Genomic DNA, 18,230 nt, shown 5'->3' with positions numbered 1-18,230 from the left:
GGTTATTTCCCTTTGTTGTGAGACTCAGGGCATCTGAGTCTTGGGGTCCCCAGGGAAGGTTTTGGGGAGACCAGAGTGAGTCAGACACTGGAATTTCTGGCTGGTGGCAGCACTATCAGATCTAAGCTGGTAATTAAGCTTGGAGGTTCATGCAGGCACCCACTTTTTGGACGCTAAGGTTCAGAATTGGGACTTATGCTTTATGACACTTCCACCAACAGAAGTTGGCCCAATAGAAGACATTACCTCACCTACCCTATATCTCAAATCCTTGGACCAATCTGGCTACAAAAAGCACTGCATGCTAAAAGAGGTTACTCATATGAGTAATCACTCAACAGGATGAGGGCTTCACAGTCTGAGCCAGTGTGAGCAGGCACAGACCTATGATGTGAGCAAGATATTTAAATGTCCAAGATATGGAATTTAAAACCAAAAGGGGCCTCTCATGGACTCAGCTACCACGCAGCATGCCTAAAAGGTATCAGAATCTGGTCCTAAATAATTAGATTTTTTAATCTTCCCACAATGGAAGCACTAGGCCCACAACAAATTTGTGACTTTAAATATTTTTGTCTGGATTGGTCAGTTAAAACAGCTATGTAAAAGGGCAATAGTAAATTGAAGAAAAGCCATTTTTTTAATGTCTTTCGGCCATCAGTGGGGTTTTGTTCTGTATTTAAATTAATGGCTTAAAGTTATTTAGGAATGGTTAAATAATGCAACATATCAAATCAATTCTAAAATATGCATTTTCAATTTTCCCTATATTGTAAATTATTCCTAGCTGTAATTTATGATGGGCAAGTGTTAATTTACTTAACCAATATTTTATGAATACGTATTGACTAATCATACGTCCACAGTTGAGGGTAAATAAATATGTGATTTATATTCAACCAAGTCACACAATCAATTTTCAGTCGACTGCCTCAAACACAATATCTGTGTGTGACAGGTTTATTGGCATTGACATTAGATGTCACCGTTTTGTGAACTGCTGAATGTAAATCTGAAACGTTATTCATTAGCCTGCAGTGGATTGAGCTACATAGCAAAACCTAAGAATATTAAAGAGACTACGAATGGTGCTGCTGCTGAGCTGTAGCTAGCTTACTTTGATCAGAGTTCAATTCAAACCCTGCTTAGGGATTAGGGGTATGATGTTGGTTCCGTTCCCATAACATGGGGGAGGGAGGGTTAACCCCAAATTCTGCCCTTGCTCCTCTGATCCAGATAAAGAGGTACAGTGAGTGAACAAAAGTGCCTTCAGCCATTCTTTCTGCACAGGCAAAATGGTTTGGGGAAGCCAAGATCCAGCCCATTCACCAGCACTCATTACTACAGCTCAGTAAGTGGACTACCCTAACCATCTGGCTGACCCTCGACAGCAACATGCACTCAGAGATGCGCTGGACCTGACTACGCCCTTAGTCCTGCTGATCTTTCCCCTTTGGAGCACAGATCATTGCTAAGTGCACTTAGCCAGGCATAGTACTCCTGGGTGAGTGCCTTGGGATGCTCTGTCAGGGCGCAATCCCAAACCCTACTGAAGTCAATGGAATGGACTTCCATTGATTTCAATGGGCTTTACGTCAGACCCTACCTGCACCAAGGCCAGGGCACTGATGGCAGAATTTTGCCCCAAATTTACATTTTCCTAGTTCAGCCATTTTTAAGTTTTCCTCGTGAAAAAAAAAAAAGAAGCAAGAAGATTTTGACAGTGAGAGTTTGTGTTTAGCTTGTTGCTTGTGGCTTAAGAAGCGGAAGGCATTTTGCTCAAGCTTTAAAATAAATACGATTGAACTTCAAACCAGGATAATCTCTACCTCTTACATAGTGCTTTTCGCCAGTAGATCTCAAAGCACATCGCAATCTTTAATGCATTTATACACATGTACAAGGCCTGTGGGAGACAGAAACATGCCATTTTTACACATGGGTAACAGAGGCACAGAGAAGCTAAGTGATTTTCCCAGGGTCACACAGGAAGTCTTTAGCAGAGCAAGGAACTAAACACAGGTCTCCTGCGGTCTAGTGGAGTGCCCTAGCTGCCAAACCATTCTTCCTCTCAAGATCAAATAAGGGCATGGTTCCTGAAAATGTAAGGCATGTAAAAATGGAAACTGATTTGCAACTTTAATTATAGTGGATGAGACCAAGTGGAGGGTGGGTAGGGAGAGATGGGTTAATTTTGACAAATAAATTATTCAAGGCAAATAGTTCACCCAGCTGTAGTGGAAAACTTATCTCACATGATGGCTACAATGATTCACTCAATAGGTATGTTATTACTAGATGTTTTAGAGGTATTTAATGAGCTCACTGTACCCACAAAGCCCTATGTTAAGGAAGGGAGCACACAATGAAAGCAATGAAGTGGTGGAATGAGAATAGTCCAGGCACAGTCATTAGAGATACAGGAAAGATGACTGGCATTCTAGGAAGTAAAGAATGGATGACTTATTACAAAAGAACTTGTTAAAAGTTATGTAGTCTCCTGAAAAAACTAGTTAACAAAAAGTTTGGTGAGGTTGAAAAAGTTAGACAATTTCACTTATCATTTAATTGTAATTTAGATTAACCAAAATACAGACCAAAGATTAAACCATGGTTTTAATCTATGCAAAGAAAAGGTACATTGAAAGAAGCTTCCAGTTTTGTTTCTCCAGACATTGCAGGCTTTGGTTAACAATTTGAATGGAGCCTGCAGGCTGGAGTTAATGATTTGCATTAGCATTTCAGAAGGGTTTCAGTGTAAATATCAACTCTTTGATGTGTTCTGGACATAGACAAAAGTTAGTTAAATGTTTGATCTCCTTTACAGAATCCAGGATTATATCATTTAATAGGTAGCCAATAGCTTAGTTACTGAATGATACCAACCTTTGAAAACAACTCCAGGATGTAATTAATTGGGACACATTATTCAGAGTCATTTGGCATTAAGGAACTTAGATGTATTTATGGTAGAATCTCCTGAAATAAATGAGACTTGATCAGAAAGGGAGAAAAGACAATAAGAGATGTCTGAAAAGGACAGAAAGAAAGACATTTTTTCTTGTTGGTCTTTAAAGGCCTGGTCCAAAGCCTAAAGTTGATGAGGGTCTTACTATTGAACCAGCTTTAATTATGTCCTGTATCATCATTATATATGTAACACTGTAAACATTCTGTACACTATGGAGCTGCACAATAAATAGGTTAACAATGCCAAATGGATAGCAAGTCCCTACCACATAGATCTCAAAGTTGTTTTAAAGGCTTGATCTTACAAGTTGCTGAGTATTTCCTACAAATATTGAAATGCTCTCAGCTCACTCTGATATCAATGGGAGCTAAGAGTGATCAGCACAGGTGATGTACGTAAATGTGAGCGTTAAATTCAGCCAATGTAATTTGAAATCAATTACACCGATCAAGAGTTCTCAGCACTTCACAGGGGGTGCTTAGGGCTTCACAGAAACACAAGAACATGCAATAATCCACATGCAAAGCTATTGGCAAACATACACTTGAATCTTTAAGTAGTTTATTTTTACCCTAATCCTATCCCTTTTGTGTTTGCTTTCCACAAATATTCTATCAAACACATTTCCCGGTGATGGGTCAAATCATATGGAGGTCTAATTCCATTGATGTTGATGGAGTTACTCCAGCAAAGATTTGGCCCAGAGATCTTCATGAATACAGACAATGTTAACTAAAAATGTCAGAATATTCACAGAAAGAGAACACTGAATTTGTGCTCAGGAGCATTCACATCAGACAATTCCACTCATCCCATTAGCAAATGGATATACGTGACCTCTTCCAGTCTCCCATCTCTGGATGGGTGCTAGTCTGTTGTGAGTGGCTTCCCACATGCTTCTTATTCCCGGGTCTGGGTAGAGATTTGTCACCATTCCAAGCTCTGAGTCTCTCAAGCACACTCCCAGTGCAGACATCGTGTCTGACACTCTTCTTGGCCAGTGGGACCATACAGTTCAGCCACCTTAGACCTTAAAGCCACTGTCTCAACACTCCCAAGGCCCCAGTTTCCAATAAACAGTCCCTCAGAGTTCCACTGAACCATGGGAACTCTGAATTGCTTGATTAATCCCTTCAGGGAGAATGTGGATACAGATTTAGCCAAGGGATTTCTGAACCACAGGCAATTTACTCTTGAAAGCACTAGAGAGTTACAGATCTTTGAAAAAACAAAATCCTGACTGCAACCCCTCTTAGCCTGATTCCACTCCCTCCTGTGAGTTCTGGGTTTGGTCAGCATCCAGATCCAGAGTGTAGGCAACTCTTCCTGCCTCCTCAACTTAGTCTTCTTCGATGTGGTCGCTTTCTACTCAGAGAAGCAGACACCTTTTAAAATACTCTGTCTTCGTTTTGCCCAGGTTCTTCCCTAGTTAGTTCCAGGCTGGCTCTAGCCCCACCGCCCAATCAGTTTATGTGAAGGAAGTCATTATTCTTGTGAATGGGCCAGTAGCTGAGAGATGGAATGGATAGCCCTAGATTCCTCTGTGCCATCCTCAAAGTCATACAATGAATTGGCAAGTCACTACCACAAAATGGATGCTTTAATCCAGTGATTCTCAACCCGGGGGTCTGGGGCCCCTGGGGGGCTGCGAGAAGGTTTCAGGGGTTGTCATGGTATAATTCCCCACCCTGAACCTTAGCGTCCAAAAGATGGGGTACCAGCATGAATACCTCTAAGCTTAATTACCAGCTTAGAACCTGTAGCGCTGCCACCAACCAGGAATTCCAGTGCCTGGTACACTCTGGTCCCCCCAAAACCTTGCCCGGGGAACCCCAAGACCCAGACCCTCTGGCATCGTAACAAGGAAGGTAAACCTTTCCTTCACCGTTGCCTCTCCAGGCTTCCCCTCCCTGGGTTACCCTGGAAGATCACTGTGATTCAAACTCCTTGAATCTTTAAACAGAGAGGAAATGCACCTTCCCTTCTCCTTCTCTCTCCCCTCCCAGACTCTCCCTGAAGAGAAGGTAATCCTGACACAGAGAGAAATTAACCTCTCTCTCCCCTTTCCTTCTCCCCACCAAGTCCTGGTGGATCAGACCCAGTCCTCTGGGTCTCCCCAGAATAAAAAACAATCAGGTTCTTAAACAAGAAAGCTTAATTAAAGAGAGAAAACAGTAAAAATTATCTTTGTAAATTTAAGATGGATTAGGTACAGGGTTTTTTAGCTATAGACACTGGAATACCCCTCCAGCCTAAGTATTCCAGTACAAATTAAAATCCTTCCAGCCAAATACAAATTTGAACTCCTTCCAGCCAAATGCACATTTGAACTCCTTCCAGCCAAATGCACATTTGCAAATAAAGAAAAAAACATAAGCCTAACTCGCCTTATCTACCTAGTACTCACTATTTTGAACTGATAGAGCCTGTATTGGAGAGATTGGAGATAAACCTGGGTCTGGTCACTCTCAGAACCCAGAGAGAACCACCACCAAAAACTGGGTCTGGTCACTCTCAGAACCCAGAGAGAACACACCACAAAACTAACAGCACACACAAAAACTTCCTCCCTCAAGATTTGAAAGTATCCTGCCCCTGATTGGTTCTCTGATCAGGTGACAGCCAGGCTTACTGAACTTGTTAACCCTTTACAGTCAAAAGAGATATAAAGTACTTCTGTTCTATTAACTCCTACTATCTGTTTATGACAGGGGTCCATCAAGCAGAGCCAGTGTTAGACCTACTGGAGCTTAGGACAGAAAGCCAAAGCCCCATCTTATGGGGCTGAAGCTTGGGGCCCTGAGCCCCACCACCTGCAGCTGAAGGCGAAGCCTGAGCAACTTAGTTTCACAGGGCCCCCTGTGGCGTGTGGACCCCCACAATTGCGCTGCTTGCTACCCGTAATGCTGGCCCTGGCGTTTATATGCAGAAAACTAGTTGTGGTACAGCTAGAGTTTTTATAGCATGTTTGGGAGACCTCAGAAAGAAAAAGGTTGAGAACCCCTGCATTAATCCACAATGGAGGTTACAATACAAATGAATGTCACACTCCAAAATGAAGCTTACAATACAGAATAGACAAACTGGCGTTCGCAAAACAAAATGGAATTTACACTTCTACACAGACTTACCTCTGGTCTGTCACTAGAGCCATGCAAATAACCAATTTTTTGGTTTAGTGGCCGAACTGAAAAAAAAAATGCAAAAAAAATTGTTTTGGATCAACCCAAAATGAAACTGTTTCAAAATTTTTGATAAATAGAAATGTTGAAAAGTTTTATTGTGGGTCAACCAAAACATTTCCTTTGACCAGAAACAAATATGGTTTGTTTCAGTTTTGAGGGTTTTTAAACAGTTTTAAGTTATTTTTAGTTAAAAAGAGGGAAATTCCAAAACAAAATGCAATAAGTTTTATTTTGGAAATGCCAAATGAATTTGACACTTCAGAATTTTGTCTCCTACAAAACAATTCACTTAAATCAACCCAAGTTGGTGAATTGTTTCAGTTGACCAGAATCTGCATTTTTCAATGAAAGGTTTTGTACACAAAAATTTGCTCAGCTATAATCACAACCTTCCGAATGGATTGGTTGAACATGGATTTTTAATTGCAAATATCTAATATATGAAGCAAAGCACATGTCATTTGCTAGCCACAACCACATGCTGAAATATCTGTAAACATATATGGAATATTTTAAACAAATTCCCATGAATTGTCTTATGTTCAAGAATAATTCACAACAATTAGAAAAAGGGCTAAAAACTCAATAAATAAATTATTCACTTCAAATAGCTTGCCCAGTTGTACCAGAACCCTTAGCTCACAGATTCACATTTCTGAATTGCACAGTGCAAGTTGATTACACAAAGGCATTATGACAGATTATTTCCTATCCTTGGAAATGTACCTGTACAAGCAGAATTCTTTCAAGAAAGAATATTACTTTGCACAGGTATGTACATCTTTCATCTGAGGAGCTCAAAGTACTTTTATAAACATGAACTAATTCTCACAAGACTTCTGTAAGGTAGATAAGCAAAGCTGAAAATCAAATTTATGAGTCTCCATGCTCAATAACTGTAACCACTATAAGACACTATGTCAAGAAAGAGGAAAGGAGGTGGGCGGGAGGGGAAGGAATCATCAGTTATACATAACATAAGAAAACTACCATATCCTTCTTCTCGGAAAGATGTCTACCTACCTTAGGTAGCTATAAGGCCCTGATTAACAAGTAGCTGAATGTAATACAATCTTTAATGTACCCCACAACATCACTGTGAGGTAGGGAACTTTCTTTCTCTATTCCCACCCTCACCCCCCTCAGGTGCACAGGGAATCCAACAGTTCCCACCATTTATTTCATTCTTGTGCTGATCTGTTCAGGCTTCTGAGTGTCATGTTGATGGATTTGGCTTCTCTCTCTATTGTTCTGTGTAATGTTTCTCTGGATGGCATCCACATTATCCCTTGACATGGAAGTAGTGTTGGTGCCATCCTTAAGACATGTCCTAAATATGTCCATTGTTTTCTTCTGCCCAGGTTTGTTGCTTTAGATTGGTTTGCTCTCCTTTGAATTTTGATGTTGCAAGATATTCTTTCCAATGGATTCTAAAGATCTTCTGCAGGCATTTGCTTTGGAATGGGTTGATTTTCTTATCAATTTCTGTTGTAGATTTCCATGACTCTTATCCATAATGGAGGACAGTCATGATGCCAATGCTAACATATTGTGTTTTTGTATCAGTGCCAGTCATGCTACTTTTCCAAATCTTCTCAAATGTATGAAAGTTATATGCTTTTAATATTCATTGCTTGACATCTCATTCCCTGGATAGGTAAAATGACTTACTTCTTCTAGTGTTTCTCCATCTATTCTGATGGTTGCTTTAAGGATATTGATAGCCACATATACCTTTATCTTCCCCTTATTGATAAACAAATCAACTTGTTTTGCTGTGTCTGATAAATATCCCCATTTTACAGATGAGGAACTCTGCCACAGAGAGAGACTAAGCAACTAGCTCAAGGTCACCTAGGAAGTCTGTGATGGATCAGGGAATTCTACCTGGGTCTCTTGAATCCCAAGGCCAATGGCCTCACTATTTCCTTATAGAATATCAGGGTTGGAAGAGACCTCAGGAAGTCATCTAGTCCAACCCCTGCTCAAAGCAGGACCAACACCAACTAAATCATCCCAGCCACGGCTTTGTCAAGCCGGGCCTTAAAAACCTCTAAGGATGGAGATTCCACCACCTCCCTAGGGAAACCATTCCAGTGCTTCACCACCCTCCTAGTGAAATAGTGTTTCCTAATATCCAACCTAGACCTCCCCCTCTGCAATTTGAGACCATTGCTCAAATGGGCCTGCTGACGTTCGACCTGCCAAGTGCCAGTCCTTATGTTGCTAAGCCACTTCTACAGAAAGATGGACATACAGGATGTAATTTGTGAGAAGAGTTTTTTATTATTCTAAACAATTTAGTTTTTCAGAAAAAAAGAATATTCCAAAAGATGATTTAACAGTAAGCTTCATTAAGAAATGTTATGGAGCATATTTTTAGAAATGTAGTACTGGTGTAGTGATTGCCCTTGAGTACAATTATAGTAGCTAAGTTAGTTAATGCCAATTAATTGTCAGTACTTTTGCCAAGTAAGAGCTATTTCAGAGCTATTATGGTACCATCACATTGTTTAACTGTATTTTTTTTTTCTAGACAGTTAAAATATATATTCATTGTACCTTAATTCCTCCAGTCAGTGCTTTGGAATATTAAAACTAAACAAATCATAACTTGATTACTCTTTTCAGATAATCGGTGCACAGAACACACTGAAACCAGTCAATGTTGTTTCTTAAAAACCTCAGATTCACATTATTGCCATGCTTCATGTCTCATGGTCTCTTTAAATGCCAGCCTGAATATTCTGATCACACAAAACATTATTCACCTTTGTGATAAAATTGTTAAATATCATGGAGTTAATAGTGTTCACTTGTTAAAAGCTAGTGTGTCTTTCCCTGCAAAATGATGGTTTTAATAGACATTGATTGATATTAATTAGAGCTGTGCAAGAATTTTCCAATTACACTTTTTGGGGGTCATAAAATGATGATTCATCACTGAAAGCATTCATGGGAAGGAACCAGTTTTTACAAAACCTTCACCAGGGAGGTTTCTCAGGTCTGGGATAAACTGGCTGAAGTAGGGATTTGAATCAAGGTCTCCTATACATCAGGGAAGTGCTCTAAACATAAGGCTGTCGTCTCATTGTGTCTCAATGTCTCCAGTTGGAGCTGTTCCACTTTGCATAACTAATTAAAGACTCATTGGGCTTGAAAAAGACTGCCATGGTCAGTGGTGATGGCAGCCAGGCTCACAGTATAATAAAAACATTGTTTTAGGAGAGTGCTAGTTTGGGCCCCTATTCTTGTCTATGGGTCAGGATCTCTGGAGGATACATCTCTCATAATTCAATCTGGATTTTCCTCTGAGTGAGCAGTGTGGTGCATCGTGACTCCAGGTACATCATGGGAGATATAGTCCAGCCAGGAAACCTGGCCCACTGGGGTAAAGGTGGATATGACAGTGTCAAACTACAGCTCCCATGAGGCAATGTGTCACTCTACAAAAATGTAGTTTAATATTGAATGGACTCAAAGCCAAGTGTATCAGGTCAGTTCAATAAACCAAAACAACTTTTCAATTTTACTTTTGTTTAGATCAAAAATATTGAAATGAAATATCTCAAAATTTCTAAATAGAAATGTTTCAGCATTTCCATTTTGCAAATTAGAAATTTCAGCAAATGTTGAAATTTCTTGCAGGATGGAAATTCTGAATTTCACTCAGCTCTACCCCATACTGTGGATTCAGATACAGTGGTATAACTGTTTCAGTAAAAATATCACACCACTAACCAGCATAGTGACATTGGTTCATACAACTGTACACACCAGCCCTCACTGACCAGGGGGCTCTAGGCACCAGCAAAGCAAGCACCTGTTTGGGGCAGCCCATTTGCAGGGGCGGCCGGGAAGCTGAGAACCAACAGGGGGCTCTGGGAGCTGTAGTTCCTTTGTTAGCTTCCTGCCTATAGAGTCAGTCCTGGAGCAGGGAAAAACTACATTTCCCAGCATTCCCTTGGACACTACCAACTGGAAAGGAAGGAGGGGGACCTCATGGGGCAGCATGCTGTGAGTGCTGTGAATGGTAGGGATACCATATTTTAACATTCAAAAAACAGGACCCTCCATGGGGAATGAGGGTAGCCCCACCCTGCCACCATCCACTCCCTCCGACTGCCCCCCACAGAAACCCCAACTCATCCAACCCTGCCCTGCTCCCTGTCCCCTGATCACCCGCCCCTGGGACCCCTGCCCCTAATTGCCCTCCAGGACCCACCCCCTAGCTAAGTGCTGCTGCTCCTTGTCCCCTGATTGCTCCCTCCTGGGACCCCTGCCCCTAGGGACCCCACCCCCATCTAAGCCTCCCTTGTCCTTGTCCCCAGCTGCCCCCTCCTAAAACCTCTCCAACTTCCCCCCTAGGACCGCACCCCCTACCTGTTCCCTGACAAACCCCTGGGATTCCCATGCCTATCCAACTGCTGCCTGTCCCCTGACCCATCTAACCCCCACTTCTCCCTGCCCCTGACTGCCCCTCCGCTCCATCCAACCCCCCCTGCTCCCTGTCTCTTGACTGACCCCCCGGAACCCTCTACCCCTTCTCCAACCCTCAGCCCCCTTACCGTGCCACTCAGACCAGCGTGTCTGGCTCCGCGCAGCACCAGACACACTGCTGCATACATGCTGCCGTGCTCCCCCGTGGAGCCTACAGCCTCCCCTCTCCCACACACACACCCAGCACCTGTCTTCCAGATTTGAACACCTCAAAATTCAGGAGTGCTCAAGCTCAGTTTGGGCAGCTGTTACTTCATTTCTCCCAAATCAAATATACTGATGCACTGTAACTTGCTGTAAAAAAAGTAGGATAAAATTGAGCAATTCTTCCCTGTGGTTATTAGGACTGGAATTGCTATTTTCAATAGCCATTGCCTTTTTTGTTTGTTTGTTTAAAAGGAAGACAGTGGTATTGCATTGGCAAATTCCCCATAGAAAGAAAGAGTGGGACAAAATAGTAATAAAGGCACCTTAACTTTTCCTCATTTATGTAGGATAGTCTTATAATATGTATCCAGATATCCTCCAATCACACAAGCTGAAAATTGTTCCACTTTACTGCAGCTCTGTATCCATATGGAACCCAATCCTGTCTGTGTTTTGTGCACATCCAAAATTCCTGCTGAATAACCCGCCCTGGGAGCGAGTTACCAGTGACCCAGGGCTGCGGCAGCAGGAGGTGTGGGGGGGGGGGTGGTGCGGGGGGTGGATAGGGCTGGGGCAGCAGGAGGTGTGGGGGGGCACTGGTGGGGGGAAGGGCGGAGCCCAGGGCTATGGCGGCAGCAGGGTTGGGGGATGGCACTGGTGGGAAGGAAAGGGGGAAGCCCAGCGCTGGGGCGGCAGGGGATGTGAGTGGTTGGGGGGAAAGCCCAGGACTGGGGCAGCAGAGGCGTACAGTGGGGGGAACCCAGGGCTGGGACATGGGGCAGCCAAAAAATTTTTTGCTTGGAGCAGCAAAAAACCTAAAGCCAGCCTGGTCACTGGGTTTCATTTTATAAATGCCTGGGGGGATGGATGGATGCTATTTTATTCCAAGTTCCCTCCTCTTAGTCCAAAAAATATTGATTCTGAGAAAGGGCTGTTTTTCATTAGCCAATAAACTCTTTTTGTAACCAATAATATTCAGAAAATTCTTCCTGCAACCTCCAACAACCAGAATTCCTTATGAAGACTGAATGTCCTTGCCTGGATGTACTAGACTTACCTGTCAATCAGCTTAGCATCAATGCTATACCAAGTGTTCCTCATCTGGTAACTGACAGCTGAGGTTAATGACTAACATCATCTTGGTCCCAAACCACATCTGATGAATTTATTTAGAATCAATTATTATTTGTTTATAATATATGGGGACCCCAGATCCTGCAAATAGCTGTCTGTACGCAGACAGATCTCTGTCCCCAGATGGAGCAGTACTTGAACCATGGACTGTTTACATTGCATCAAGTGCCTGGACCAGGAACTGTGGTTTGAAGTAGTTACTTATCTATATTTTAATGTATGGGAGAGACAGAGAATATGTATTAAATCAGAGATGGGTTCAAGTGCATCAAAAATTTCACAACTTCTGTTCTTCTTATCATGAATTATTTGCATTTCCATAGTACATAGAAGCCCTAGTAATGGATCAGGCCCTCATTGTGTTTGGTGCTGTATGAACACAGAAAAAAAAAATTGTCTGTTATTTTTAGGTTCTTATACCACAGCCATCATCATAGTATCTAATCACCAGTATGACTGAGTCCTTGCGCTCTGTCTGTTGCAGTAATCCCTCTTCCAGTCCGCTCAGTAATTCTATAAGCACAGTGACCTTTTATCTTTTTTCCAGCTATCCCTCATTTCTGTTGTTTCCTAAGGGTCTCATCACCTTTGTTAACTTTACAATATTAATTGTATTTCTAAGTCTCTGGACGGGATTTGAAAATAACATTAAAGTTTTAATCAACTTCCAGACATTTTGAAGAAGTTTCTTAGATAGCAATTATTGTATTAGGCTTTTTTAGCTCCTTTGGACCAAACCCTTTGAAATAGATAGATTAGGAGGAAGAAAGAGATGGATCTGACATTTCAGTCTGAAAGCAGTGAGACTCATGGATGGTCTAATGGAAGTGAATTTTGCAGTAGTGGGTCAGGCATCAGGAAAGCTGTCTTCAACATGCATAAGTCTCACTCTCAAAGCTGGCAATTCCATTGTTCCTGCAGAACACCACGGCTGTCACAAGACATCATGATCACACAGAGTGAGGTGGTCCCTCTGATAGCTTGGGCCAGCCCCATGCAGGGCTCTGAAAACAAGTTACTATAACTGAGCATGTCCCGAGTGTCACATTTTGGGAGGTCTCCATGAAGCAAGAGCTCATCCCCAGAAGGCACCCTTTCTTTAAATATGCAATTTTCAGATCTGTGCATTTTGTGCTGCGCTACAGAAGCTGACAAAAGGGATCTACTGTAAATATAGGAGCATGTCTTCACCCAGCATTAAATTATGCCAGCTGAGAATCTGTCCCATCATATTTTGACAGTCTTGTTCAGTTCTGTAATGAGTATGTTATTTTTAAATTCCAATGATGCTTTATTTTGACACAGTGTATTTCTGCATTAAAGCGTTTTGGTTTGGGGGACTAAAAACAACCTGTAAGTTCAGTTTAATGTGTAGCTCCACATCGCTCAGACCTAGCAGACACTGTGGAACATACCTGTGGTAGGAGTGAGGTGTGAATAGATGCCTGATGTCTCTTCCCTATTTTACCAGCTAGAAAAGTTTTCTTTTTCCTGTTCCAAAGAGAAACTGCTGAACTTCAGTTCATATGCAAATTTGACATCATCAGTTCAGGATTAAACAGACTGTGAATGGCTAGACAACTACAAAAGCAGTTTCTCCTCCCTTGGTGTTCACACCTCAATTGCTAGAAGAGGGCCTCATCCTCCCTGATTGAACTAACCTCATTATCTCTAGACTGATTTTTGCCTGCATATTTATACCTGCCCCTGGAAATTTCCACCACATGCGTCTGCCGAAGTGGGTATTTACTACAAAAGCTTATGCTCCAATACGTCTATTAGTCTATAAGGTGCCACAGGACTCTTTGGCGCTTTTTACAGATCCAGACTAACACAGCTATCCCTCTGATAGCTACATGATAAACAGTAGGAAAAACTAAGGCTACTGGTGGATCCAAAGGAACAAAACTGCTTTTCTCTGGAACTACTGTGTGAAGGGGTTAATGTACATAAGGACAAATGCAGTCACTCCGATCTAAAGGGAAACTGCAGTCATGGAGGTAGCTCTGTCTCAATCGTCTGTCAATCTAGGCTCTGTAAAATGATCATAGAACTGGAAAGGACCTCAGGACGTCTAGTCCAGTCCCCTGCATTCATGGCAGGATTAAGTATTATCTAGACCATCCCAGGCCGGTATTTGTCTAACCTGTTCTTAAAAATCTCCAATGATGGAGATTCCACAACCACTCTAGGCAATTTAAAATCATAGAATATCAGGGTTGGAAGGGACCTCAGGAGGTCATCTAGTCGAACCCCCTGCTCAAAGCAGGACCAGTTCCCAACTAAATCATCCCAGCCAGGGCTTTGTCAAGCCTGACCTTAAAAACCACTAAGGAAGGAGATTCCACCACCTCCGTAGGTAACCCATTCCAGTGCTTCACCACTCTGAGTGAAAAAGTTTTTCCTAATATCAGCTTAAAACCTCTCCCCACGCGCAACTGAGACATATGCTCTTCTGACTGTAATCAGAGTCTACTGAAACCAGTGCTTAACACCACTGAACAATTAGTGAATCTCCTAATGTCCACAAACCCTTGTGCAGTTAGCCATTGCTTCTTGCTCCATCTGCAGAGGTTAAAAAGAACAATTTTCTCTCTCTTCCTTTAAGGTTTTACTTGAAATTCTGTGTCCCGCCTGGTTCTCTTTTCAGATTAAACAAACCCAATTTTTTCAATCTTCCCTCATAGGTCATGTTTAATCATTTTTGTTGCTCTTCTTTGGACTTTCTCCAGTTTGTCTACATCTTTCCTGAAAAGTGGTGCCCAGAACTGGACACAATACTCCAGCTGAGGCCTAATCAGCACAGAGTAGAGTGGAAGAATTACTTCTAATGTCTCACCGACTACACTCCTGCTGATATATCCCAGAATGATGTTCACTTTTTTTTTGCAACAGTGTTACACTATTGATTCATATTTAGCTTGTGGTCCACTGTGACCACCAGATCCTATTCCACAGTTCTCCTTCCTAGGCAATCATTTCCCATTTTGTATGTGTGCAACTGGTAATTTCATCCTGTTTACTTCAGACCATTTCTCCAGTTTGTCCAGATCATTTTGAATTTTAATCCTGTCCTCCAAAGCACATGCAACTCCTCCCAGCTTGGTATCGTCCGTAAACTTTATAAATGTACTCTTTATGCCATTATCTAAATCACTGATGAAGATATTGAACAGAACCAGACCCAGAACCGATCCCTGTGGGACCCCACTCAATATGCCCTTCCAGCATGACTGTGAACCACTGACGACTGATCTCTGGGAATGGTTTTCCAACCAGTTATGCACCACCTTATAATAGCACCATCTAGGTTGCATTTCCCTAATTTGTTGTGATACATTTCATCTTTTCCAGGCGAGTAAATCACATTCTGTAAAATAGCAGCCAACATAATTTCTTAATTAAGGAGAAAAATCTAGGTCCAGCTGATACATTTTAAAACCATGGACACAGTGCAGCATAAATATGAATCTGACTTAAATCTGAGGAGATGCATTGGTTGTTACATTCAATGGAGATGGGCCAACGAAATAGTGTTCAGATCTGGATGTGGCTCAGATTTGGGGTAACACTTTCAAAAGCGTGTATGTGGCTTGGGAGCCTAAGTCCTAGTTTCAAAAGAGACTTAGGTACTTAGGTGTCAATGGGACTTAGACTCCCAATTAACTTTTGAAAATTTTACCTAGGCTCCTAAGTCACTGTGTCATTTTGACAATTGTACTGTTAGGCAAAAGTTTGGATTTGCAGCTGGATCAGAGCAGGAGTGACGGGGGTGAGGGTTAGGAACACAGAGGCCTCAATGATACCTACTAATTTTTCCACAAAACTCTTGTCTCATGCAGTGCACAAGAGGGCCCTGCTCTGGAGATAAGTCAGGGCTGGGTAGTGAAGGAGGCTTTTGTCTGTAGGATTCTGCCTTCATTTGTTGCAGAAGTTGGAAGTTGGGTAGTGAAGAGAAAGGAGGGTCTGATCGTTAAGACTGTTGAATGCTGCACTGGATTCTATCCCTGACTCTTATGTGTGATGCTAAGCAAGTCACTTAAACCTAACCTTTTTCACAGGTGGTCATTGTATGCGCCTCATTTTCTGGGTGCCCAATGTGAGTTCTGAGCACTCACAGCCATAGCTGAAGTCAATGGAACCTGTGCTTTGAACATATAAAGTGCTATGTAATGCTAAGTACTCTGAAAAATCAGGTCCTGGGCATCTCAAAGTGGGCAACCAAACTTAGTGGATGCTTTTGACCTAAATCTCTCTGTGCCTTAGTTCCAACAGTAAGCGGTCATGTAATTAAAGACTGCATTATAATGTATATGCACAAGGAGACAGAATTAAGTTTCCACAGGTATCCTCTATTCTGACATTTCCTAACCTGAGTGCTGGACTGTGTGACCTTAACAATGCTCTTTTAATGTATTTTGTGTGTGCGTGCGCATGTGCGGTTATATATATGTTTACCACAGCACCCACAAGAGGCAAAGCCAAAATAAGACATGGTCCTTGGCCCAAAGAGCCTACACTGAGGACCCAGTGCCAGAATTTTAATCCTTTACGTGCTATGCACTAGGCACAACCAGATCAATATGGTTTTAGGTACCATATCGGTGCCTACAATGTTTCTGAAATGGCTTAGCGTGTAGTGAACCTACCTCTCTTGGGTTATACAAATGCCACTCGGTTTGGAGCCTGGCAGTACATTACAGGGTACCCAAGGAGTTAAATAAAAAAAAAATACTTATTTTAAAAAATGCATTGCTTGTGTGGAAGAAGGGAAAGAATTGACAAGGATTTGTAGGAGATCTTAATGCATGTCAGTTTGTTAGCAAGAGTTAGGCCAGCTGTAACCCTAATGACATTAGACTTGTAGAAGCGAGGATAGCGTGAGGCGAGTGGAAAAGAACTGTGTGAGAAGTTGTCACGACCTTGCACTAATAACCAAATATGTAGACTGGCATCTTCCAGAAGTGAGAAAAATAAGATTGCAGGATGGCCTATGTATAAACAAAATGCAGCTGTTGCTTATTATTGTCTGTATTATTGCTTGTTATTGTCTGTAACAAAGGTATAAATGCTTGCTGTAATTGTTTACCTGTTGAGAGACCTGTCTGGGACTGGGGCGACCCTATGTCCTAGGGCACTCCCTCCCTCTATTGCAATTGCTGGAGAAATAATAAAGTATTTGATTTTGCTGCACCCAAACAAAAAGCGAGAACTGAGTGTTTCTCCGACACTTGCTACAATGGACTACCTCGAGCACCATAATTCTTAGAAGAAATGTTGACTCTCTCTCTCTCTCTGTCACCTTCTTTAGAAATCTTCATATAGATTTGTTAATTTTCTTTGGCTTGTCAAACACATGAAGGCTTGATTATTAATAAATATTCTAATGTGGCAGGTGCGTGTGTGTGGGATGGTGTCGGTTTTAAGTGACAGATGAACTTTTTGTTGAAATGTAAGGTTTGCTCCGAGGAGGAAGTGATCTTATCCCTTTTTCAGGGCATCGTACATGGTATGATGCAGGATGTTAGTATTAGAAATGGAACAGATGGCTCAAATTGAGACCGGGGCCACAGCTACAACTCAGAGATTGGGAAAGATTAAAAAAGGAGCCGAGAAGAGCCGAAAATTCAATTACAAGGTTCATTTTGGGGAAGCAGCTGTGTAGCATTTGCCATGGGGAGCTCCACGTTATCGTTTAAAGTAATCCCTTTATGAGACTGGTTATGAGCTTGTCTAACCCTGTCCCTGATACTTCATTATCCCTGCAGGTGATGCCTATTTTGAGGGAATCCGAAACATCATTTGAGTGGCCCACTCTCATTTTGGTTACAACTGAGAAACTGACAGTGCCATTAGATCCTTCTGCATGGGAGGCACTTTAGAAAAATCAATCTGTTATTGTTATTATTGCTAGGTATTTGAAACACCGAACCTGTAGCATAGCAGATTTTAAATGGCACAACCAACATTTTACAAAAGAAATGTCAGATCAATAATACATTTACATGGCTCCACATCTCTTCCTGACCTCCACGGCCTCACAATGTTCTTGTCTTGCCAACACTGGCAGCTCCCTCACTTGTGCATTGTTAACTCCACTCCCTCACTCCTCATTTGTATAAACACCTCTCACGAGGACTCCCATGTTTCCTCCCATGCTGTCCCTACGGCTGAAGCCTCTTCCTGGATCCTAACAAAACAAACAGCGCGACCAAACATGGAAAAAAATCTCCCCAATGCCATCCCAGCCTTCCATCCCCAGCCACTCAGTCTCCCACCTCTAGAGGAAGAAC

Source organism: Chelonoidis abingdonii, chromosome 1 (genome assembly GCF_003597395.2).
Source record: "Chelonoidis abingdonii isolate Lonesome George chromosome 1, CheloAbing_2.0, whole genome shotgun sequence".
Taxonomy (NCBI): Eukaryota; Metazoa; Chordata; order Testudines; family Testudinidae; genus Chelonoidis; species Chelonoidis abingdonii.
Note: the sequence above shows the minus strand (reverse complement) of the source record.